The following is a 10,452-nucleotide window of genomic DNA, read 5'->3' on the forward strand; positions in this document are numbered from 1 at the left end:
GAGAGAAAATGTGTGTGGGGGGAAGCAGACTCCCTGCTGAGCAGGGAGCCCGATGCGGGGCTCCCTCCTAGGACCCCGAGATCATGACCTGAGCTGAACAAAGGCAGATGCTTAACCGACTGAGCCACCCAGGCGCTCTGGAAACTCATTTTGCAAACAATCATGAGTTCAAACTGATATTTCTACCTCAGATTTAACATTGTAGGGTTTTTCTTTAGCTTCTTTTACTTATTACTAGTGTTTTTTTCTCTTACAGTAAAATATGTATTTCCTTAATACTATATTATGCATAAAAGAGTTTCAGAATTACAAGACCAATGGTATTACTAATAGTACACCTACCAAGTAAAACGTAAATTGTTTTTTTTTTTTTTTGCAGTTGATTTTGTTCTTAGAACAGATCCCACTAGGGATATACAGTCCGAGTACTCGAATTCATTCCTTGCTCTGTGTGGTTGTCAGTCTGATATAAAATCAGTTTGTTTTGTTCCTGTTTGCACTCTATGGTAGGGTTTGCCTTATCCCATCCTTGCAAAAATTTATTTTATTTTTTTTGCACACATAAAACATTTCTAAGGTTCAAAGTTAAAATGACATAAAAAGGTATATAAGAGAAGTCTCGCCGCCATCCCTATTCCATCCACCTTGTTCCCTCCCACCAACATGGTTAACCTTTTTCGTTAGTTTCTGTTATACTCCCTGTGTTTCTTTTCATGAAACTAACACAGGTATTCTCATTTTCTCCTCTGTCTTATACAAAGACAGTAGAATATATTTCCTCTTTGTCATATTACCCTGAACTTAAAAAAAAAAAAAAAAGAAACTAGGATAATGAGAAAATCACTAGGAAAGAAACAAGAGACTGAAAAATTCATTCAATCTTCTATTCCATCAATATGAAAAAAGATATGCCAAGAGCTTTGTGCTTTCCCTTTTAAATGAGGATTTTTTTTTTTTTAAGGACAAAATAGATAGAATAAAACCAGTGTCAGTCCCAATTATTGTCATATGTTTGGGTATACATAGAAGTTCTATGTGTGCTTTGAGGTTGCTGTGACTGGGTTTTATAAAAATGATTTACAAATAGGTTTGCTTCCTAGAGTAAGCTACAGGTATGCTATTTATTTTATTTATTTATTTATTTATTTATTTATTTATTTATTTATTTATTTATATTTTTTTAAAGATTTATTTATTTGACAGAGAGAGAGAGCGAGAGAAGGAACACAAGCAAGGGGAGTGGGAGAGGGAGAAGAAGCAGGCCTCCCGCAGTGCAGGGAGCCCGATGTGGGGCTCGATCCCAGGACCCTGGGATCATGACCTGAGCCGAAGGCAGACACTTAACGACTGAGCCACCCAGGTGCCCCCAGGTATGCTATTTAAATAAGAATTGGAAATAGACCACAGTAAGAGAGTTATATATTATACCTTTCCAATAATCTTAGAATAAATACATGTACATAAACATTTAATCTCTTAATTAGAGATTATATAATTATAAAGCTTGTTCTATTGCATATTGAAGGCAAAAGGGTAAGACTATATAGTAACAAGAGTTTGTAAGGGATAAACAATAATAGATCTCTTATAATAGAAAAAAAACAATGACTAATAAAATGGGTTTTATTTATAATATCTATTATATATACATGTTAGAATTTAGTAAAGTATAATAGTATGATTTTTCCTGTACTCAATTTTATTTTGAAAGACATAAAAGGAAATAATATATCTGTGATCTATACTTTCCTTAAATGCTTGTGGTAACTGAGCACCTTAGATACTTAAATAAAAGGAAACACACACACACACACACAAAATAGACCTCAGGTGCTCACTTTCATTTCCTCCTGTTTGAGAATGTTCTGACTTCACATGGAATACATTCAGTGTTGGTTTCTGTTAACTGGCGCTGAGAATTAGGGAGGCCCCTGGGATACCTTTGATACCAGGACATTGGAAATACCTGGGTCTTCCTGCGGTTTGCATGACCCCCAGACTCTGAGAGTGATGGGAAAACAGTAAGATGGAAGCCCAAATTAGGGTGAAGGTCATGCAGCAGGCTGACCTCTCCCCCCCTGGCTTCCAGACCTCTGGCTTCTCTTGGGATGTGGGTGGCTCTGGAGATGGGACGTTGACCCCGGAGGACTAAGATTAAATATTGCTAGGAGAGAGGCAGTTTCTGTGACCAACGCTTGCCTCAGTCGAAATACACACTTAAAAAAATTGAGATAAGATTCACATCACATAAAACTTGACCACTAACCTTTTTAAAATGTATATTTAGTGGCTTTCAACACATTCACAATGCTGTATAACCACATTTTCATCACCCCAAAAGGAAACTTCATACCTATGAAGCAGTTACACTCCATTTCCCCTTCCTCCCAGCCCCTGGCAATCACTACGCTGCTTTCTGTCTTTATGGATTTGCCTCTTCTTGACATTTCCTATAAATGGAATCATATGTATGCGCCCTTGATGTCTGGCTTCTTTCACTTGCCTTAATGGTTTCAAGGTTTGTCCGTGTTGCAGATGTATCAGGACTTCATTGCTTCTTATGACTGGATGTGCCACATTTCTCCATTTCTCAGCTGGTGAACAGCTGGGCTGCTTCCATCTTTTGGTCCCTATGGACGGTGTTGCTATGAACATTCTTACATAAATCTTATACCAATCTGAACACCTATTTGCTATTTTTTTTCAAGATTTTACTTATTTATTTGACAGAGAGACACAGCCAGAGAGGGAACACAAGCAGGGGGAGTGGGAGAGGGAGAAGCAGGCTTCCCGCTGAGCAGGGAGCCCGATGCAGGGCTCGATCCCAGGACCCTGGGATCATGACCTGAGCCACCCAGGTGCCCCTGTTTTCTGTTCTTTTGAGCGTATCCCTAGAGTGGAGTGGCTGGGCCATGTGGTAACTCTACGTTTAACCCTTCGAGGAGCCGCCAGACTGTTTTTCACGGCAGCTGTTTTCCATTCTCGCCAGCGATGTATAGGGGTTCCAATTTCTCCACATCCTTGCCAACACTTTTTATTTTCTGTGTTTTTGGTGATAGCCATCCTAATGGGTGTGAAGTGGGCAAAGTACGTGCTTTTGTCACGAGCTTGAGATGTACGTTATATGCTCTCGTCATGTTGCCCTTTAGTTTCATGAGGTGACCTAAGGCTTCCATTTCCCTTTAAGATGAGTCTTTGTTGTCTTTTAAGTTGGTGATCCAGGGATTCCATGGCTATAGGAGAGGAATCCTGGTATATACGAAGCATGAGGTTAGCTGAACATTTGTAAGAAACCTCAAATCGAATCTTTACTGCATATAGTCGCACCATGTATTATGGGAGTACAGGAACACAGAGGTGATATTATTAACTTGGGTGGAGGGGTGTGAAGTACCTAATGAGACAGGTGACCTTTAGGACTGCTTTTGAAATCTACAACGATTGGTGTGATCAAGGTAACATGGCCCAGGCCTGAGGTACCCCGGCCTTGTAACAAAACCACATGAATGGGGAGAGTAGTGCTTCTCAGGGCCAGTCGGCTCTCCACTGGGGGAGTTTTTCAGCCAGACACCTTACTTACTGTGTTGCTTAGGGCCTTAGCAGCAAGGAGGCCAGGTCCCGGGGGTTGGGGGACCCAGTGAGTCAGAGCCCAAGCCCAGGGAAGGTGAGAATTACCACTTCCTGTATATGAGAAATAGAGAGATGTCTGTCCCCCCGCCCCCAGCCACAATGGCCAAGATTCAAATTGGATTCTTTCACCAATCCTCAGCCTCAAGCTCCCCACAAACTCTTGGAAACCCAAGGAGTTTGAAGAGGGGAGGTCCCAGGTAGTTTTCCTTACGGCTGTTCATGATTTTAATTATGGCTATTTTTCAGGGTTGGTGGCCGAACAGATGTTCATAACATTCATTCAATAATCGAGATTTTATCTCGTGTAACCCTCATGCCAGCCACGTAAAGTACCAGTGAGGTGTGAAATTGGAGGAATTCTACCTCGTGGACCAGGCAAAGCTGGACAGATGAGGGGGGACTGTGTGGGGGATCTACCTTAAAGGATGGATGCGACTGAGATGGAATTGAGGGGAGGAAGGACAGGATAGAGGCAGAAAGGAAAGGTGGGTCCCGCATACATGTACTGACCAAACGTGAGCGCCCCCAAGTGGGAGGGACTTCTAGGATAAAACCACAGATCTGAAATATATGTAAAAATTATTGTGGCAATTTTATTTTAAAAGTTTCATGGCCTGGGCGCCTGGATGGCTCAGGGGGTTAAGTGTCTGCCTCTTGATTTCCACTCAGGTCACGCTCTCACAGGGTCCTGGGATCCATTGGAACCCCAAGTCGGGCCCCTGGATTCACTGGGGTTTCGATTGCATTTCCTTAATGGTTAGTGATGTGGAGTATCTTTCCATGTGCTTAGTGGCCCTTTGTATATCTTTTTTGGAGGAATGTCTATGCAAGTCGTTTGCTCGTTTTTGAATCAGGTTGTTTATTTTTGTTTCTGTTTTTGAGTTTTAGGAGGTCTGTATATATTCTGAATATCAATTCCTTATCAAATACGTTGTGGACTTTGTTTCACATGAGTTTGGAACTTTTCAACCTTGCAAAATTTTGAGATACAAAGAATCCCCAAACCAGGCTTTTACTTGAATGATTCATAGTGTAAATGTATAATTAAATTAATTAAATTGTATAACTAAAAATTGGAGAGCCCATCTTAATTTATTTAGTTTGATGTTATAAATGCAAGTACACCATCGCTTCTCGGCCTTTTGGCTAAGATCAAGTGTAGTATCTGTTCTTATCAGTTTAATAAATGCAAGTACACCAAACAATTTTATAACGATTAGAGTTGTGATAAAATTTAATCTTTGTTATTCTGCTTAATATTCTCATTTAGATCTGCATTATGTGTTGCACTATAAAGGATAAGTTGTTTTTTAAAAAGTTATCTAGCTAACACATTGTCTCAACTATCAATCTACTTTCGGCTGTATGTATTGGGCAGTTCTTGATAACTGTTTTGGTTTATAAAATAAATGCCTTTCCCAGTCACCATTAATTCTTGCAGCATTTTTCTCTGTCAGATCATTTTTTTCCCTTAAATGTTTGGTAGAATTCACCAGTGAAACCATCTGGAATTGGTGCTTTCATTTTTTTGAAGGACTTTTCAATTTCTTTGAATAGACTTATTTAGATTATCTATTTCTCCTTATGTGAGTTTTGGTAGATACTGGTTTAAAAAAAAAAGATTTTATTTATTTATTTATTTTTATTTAGAGAGAGCACAAACAGGGGGTGGGCAGGGGGAGAAGAAGAGAGAGAATCTCAAGCAGATTCTGCACTGAGTGCAGAGTCCAATGCGGGCTCAATCTCAGGACCCCGAGATCATGACCTGAGCTGAAATCAAGAGTCAGATGCTTAACTGACTGAACCACTCAGGTGCCCTTAGATTGTGTGTTTTAGGAATTGGTTCATCTCAATTATCAAATTTGTGGGCATAGAGCTGTTCGTAATAGTCCTATATTATCCTTTCGATGTTCATGGGATCAGTAGTGACTGCCCCTCTTTCCTTTCTGATATTAGTACTTTTTGTCTTCTCTCTTTGGTTACCTTTGCTAAAGGTTTATCAATTTTATTGCCTTTTTTCCCAAAGAACAAGTTTTTGGTTTTGTTGATTTTATCTATTAATTTCTCGTTTTCAGTTTTATTGACTTTAACTCCAATTCTTGCTATTGTTTTCTTCTGCTTGTTTTGGGTTTCTATTACTCTTCTTTCTCTAGTTTCTCTAGGTAGAAGCATAGATTATTAATTTTAGATCTTTCTTCTTTTCTAGTATGTGCATTCAATATTATAAATTTTCCTCTAAGCACTGCTTTTGCTGCATCCCACAAATTTTGATAAGCTTTAGTTTCATTTTCATTTATGATATATTTTCAAAATATTTTTTTGTGACTTCTTTGGTCCATATGTCATTTAAAAATGTGTTGTTTAGTTTCCAAATATTTGGGGATTTTGCGGCTATCTTTCTATTATTGACTTCTAGTTTAATTTCACTATGGTCTGAGAACATAATTTATATGATTTCTATTCTTTTAAACTTGTTTAGATCTGTTTTACAGCCCAGAATGTGATCTATCTTGGTGACTGTTCCATATGAGCTAGAGGAGAATGTGTATTACGCTGTTGTTGGGTGAAGTATTCTGTAAATGCCAATTGGATCTAGTTGATTGATGGTGCTGTTCGGTTCAACCGTATCTTTATTGTTTTTCTTTCTGTGTGTCTGTGCATATCCCTGTGTGCTCTCTTCTTATGAGGACACCAATCATTGGATTCAGGGTCCACCCTAAACCAGTATGACCTCATGTTAATGTAACTAATTACATCTGCAAAAGATCCTATTTCCAAATAAGGTCACATTCTGAGGTTCCATGTGAACATGAATTTTGGGGGGACATTATTCCACCCACTACACTTACCACCATATCAACAGACTCCAGTATAATAAAAGTGGATTATGACTGAGAGAGCTGCAAGACACAGACTATTTACGATGGAGTTCTTAGGGAAACCCAAAACAACAGAAGAGGGGGAAAAAAATAAATAAATAAAAGCAGGAATCTAGAGGAAATTGAAGTCTCTGGCACCAACAACTACAGCAAACGTTAAACACAGCCTAGATCCTCATCAGATTAACCTAAAACCATCCACTAAAAGCCTGATTAGCTCAGGTCCTATTATCTCATACATCACATCTGACCTTCAACAAAAAATTACGAGCCATGCTCCAAGTCAACCAAGCAGTCGGAAGAGACAAAGCAAGCATCCGGACCAGACTCAGGTAGGACAATGATTCTGGAATTGTCAGGGAATTGGAAAGGCCGATGATGATGGTGTTGAGGGCTCTAAAGGAAGGGGTGGACAGTCTGCAAAAACAGATGGGTGATGAAAGCCGAGGCCAGCAGGCTGAAGGAGCTGCCATCGTCTCCTTGCCCTTCGCCCCAGGGCACATAAGGCTCTGGTAAAGCAGTTTTTCTGGATTCAAGCCTTTATTAAAGAGAACAAAATGCTCTGGCCTTTCAAAATGGTTACATTCCCCCTGAGTGTGTTGGAAAATGGTTACTTTTCCCTCCCCTTGGTTGACGCATGGAGATTTTTTTTCCGGAACCTTCACAGTGATAGCCTGGTGGGGCTCCTGGAAGTAAAGCCCAGGCAAGTGTGGGACTCCAGGGCTTTTAGCTGTCAGGCTAGCCCACACTCAGCCTCCCGCAGTTCATCAGACTGTTCAAGTGTTCCTATTCCTACGGATTGCAGGCTCTGATGGCAGCTGCCGCTCCCGGTAAGTCACATTTCTCTGTATTCTCCCCCTCTCTCCAGATTTCAGGCTGCTGGTTTGCCCTCTGGCCTCAATTCTCCAATGGAGCTAAGAAAAGCTGTTGATTTTCAGTTTGTTCAGGTTTTTTTTTTTTTCTTGTGAGGATGGAAGGAACTGACTTCCAAACTCTTTATGTGTGAGAGTTGCCTTGTGGTGGCTTCTTGTTATGCAGAATTCTACAGTTTGATATTACAATTCTATCTTCCTACTAATTCTTCTTTTTTTTCCTTCTTAAAGGCATTTTGCTCCCTCTGCTGAAGACTATAGGGAAACAGATGGCGAGTAACAAAAATAAGAAACATGAGAAAGTTATAAAGGCCCAGAATCTTACAAACTCGCTCAGAGTAATGATTTTCTGGTCTGGGATTTTGACTTCCCCTCTAGAAATTTGTTGAAGCCTTGGTAACTTCTCCTGTATCTGACCTTCAGGGATGATGGTCATTGCTCTTTTCTGTTGCCAAGCATTTCTTATCTTGTCCTTCTCCAAAACTGTTTCTTCTGTGTTTCCTTGTCTTGCTGTTACTTTGTAAACAGTTTGAGGTCCAAGGCTCCGTCTTCTCTGTCCTTGATGGTTGTCTGCAGTCTTGTACAAAGCCAGGCTGTGATAAGGACTCTGGGAAAATGGACCATCAGTGGAACTGGATTCTTTCCCCAGTTGGTTTGGTGTAGTATGAATCACCCATGTCACTAAGAGGCCACTTACTAGCACATAAGCCCAGACATGCATCCACGTGTCCAACAGGGACAGATGGCTCCCAGGAAGAGCTTTTCTGAATCTGACAGCTAGAAATTTGACCAAACCATCAATGCATGTTAACTGTAGAAAACCTGGGAAATACAGATAGGTATGAAGAGGAAAAGGAAAATGATCCATAATCCCATGGTCACTCTTTTTATTCCTCTGGCCTTTTTGCTGTGCATGGCCAATACTCAGGAGAAAGGATAAAGAATTCTCTAGGAATCAACAAAAATCAAGGACTGTTTACTGTCTGAATTGTTCTGTATATATACAAAAAGGGATAACACAGTGGTTTAAGAAAGCGGCTGGGCAGGAATATAGAGTTTTCAGTCAAATGTGTCTGAGCTCCAGATCTGAGGTGCATCACTTACTAGATGACCTTGGGCGAGTGGCTTCTCTCTGTTTCAGTGTCCTCATTCGCAGGATGAGACTGCTCCCACCTAGCCCCCATGGTGGTTGGGAGTTAATTAAGGGATCAGGTGTACCTAAAGCACTTTATACAGCGCTGGGCACAAAGCACTCAAAACGTGCAGCAGTTGGGAGGGAAAGAAGCATGAGGAGAAGGAACTGGAGACCACATAGTACATTGTGCTTAATTGTACTTCCAGCAGAGGATTTCCTCCTGCTTCAAATGGGATTTATGACAGAGACCCAGGTTTCAGCTTGTCTTCACAGAGGAATGCCAGATAATAAATAAAGAAGGAATAATAGAATTGGATAACCGCCATTCTGCAGACTCCCATAATAATGGATGCAGTCAATATCATCAGATGCTAAAGTCATCGAGTGAAGTGCTGTTGGGTGCGAGATGTTCATACAGTATCAAAGTATCCTCTTGCAGAGTATGTATTAAGGACAGGGGAGAGATGTGTCAGAGCTCACCTTAACTAGATGATCAAAATCAGATTGATAAATAGTGGGACAGACTAACATTCTGTGCCTCCTGATGTGATCTATTAGGAAAGGACATAACATCACCTCCAGTGGCACCTTGCCCAGAAATAGTTAATCTGAATTCCATCATGAGGAAGCAATTATGCAAACAGAGATTGCGGAATAGTCCATAAGATTCTTAGAGAATGTCAATGTCATGAAAGACCAAAAATGGTGGAGGGACAGCTCTACTTGAAAATACATTAAACAGTGTGTGAACCTTAATTGGATTCAAGAGAATAATTTTTTTCAAAAAGGATATAAAGGACATTTAGGAGATAATTGGGGAAACTTGAATAGGGACCGTCTATTACATAATATGATTGTGTCCCTGCTACATTTCCTGTGTGCAATGATGGAATTTTGGTTATATAAGGGAATTATCCTCCTTTTTGTAGAAGCAAGCTAAGTACTTAGGGGTGAAAGTGATCTTATGTCTGCAACTTACTTTCAAAGCATTCAGCAAATAAAGGTGTGGATATACATATATATGCGTAGCTAGAAAAAATTGGTGAAAGGTAAACGGGTATTTGTCTTTCAACTTTTTTGCAAGTTTGATATGTTAAAAAATTAGAAGTTTGTAATAAAACCCAGGTTCCAGATGAATGCTAGGACAAGACTTCCCACTGGCCTAGGCATTGGGACTCCCTCCTTGGGAAAATTAGAGAGTGTCTGTCTTGAAGGCATAGGCGTAATCTTTTCTGGCTGCATTTTCCTGTGTGTCTTCTTTATGGACATCTGGTCCACCAAGGTAAGTAAAATCATTCTGTACACTTGAATTATACTTGGTTTTGCTGTACAGTTCCAAGAAGATTTCCATTGAGCTAATGTTTACTAGGCCCCTGAGTCGTGATACGACTAATGCACTACTATATTTGGACACTAGGACTGCCTCGAGCAGGCTCAAGAAAGAGTGCAATGAGAAAAAGCGTATGTTTATGTTGTGGAAATTTCACAATTATGTGGGAAGAACAAGGAGTCTGTGTGAAAGCCACTTTCCTTCCCAAGAACATCCAACCTCCCTGTCACACATGCCTGTAATCATGACTCAGACCCTTGGTCCCCTCAGGGAAACATAGAAAGTAGGAAGTTAAGATCTTTTTACTGGGTGATCCCTAAAGAAGTAACAGAACAATTAGACAACTAACAGTGTCTAGGTTGGTTTGGATTGTCTTACATCATGTCAATAGCGGACTACGATTTATTCTTTTCTTTGCCACTCAGAGCAGATGGAGATGATCATGTCACAGGAAGGATGAATGAGATGGAATGCCAGTTCTTGGGGACAGAGGAAATTACTGTCACACAGTAACGGGGAAGGGGGGTAGGGGGTGTTCAAAAGATGAATCCATCCCTAACGGCAATTGCATTAAGGGATGGCACGTTGGTTTCTTTTCACCTGCCG

General features: G+C 40.4%; 1 pseudogene; it reads left to right on the forward strand.

Moving 5' to 3' along the window:
* The first annotated feature begins 4,756 nt into the window (after positions 1 to 4,756).
* Positions 4,757 to 4,873, forward strand: LOC118012769 (annotated as a pseudogene).
* Positions 4,874 to 10,452: the final 5,579 nt, after the last annotated feature.

This window comes from Mirounga leonina, unplaced genomic scaffold (assembly GCF_011800145.1).
Source record: "Mirounga leonina isolate KUSES-001 unplaced genomic scaffold, KU_Mleo_1.0 Mir_151, whole genome shotgun sequence".
NCBI lineage: Eukaryota > Metazoa > Chordata > Mammalia > Carnivora > Phocidae > Mirounga > Mirounga leonina.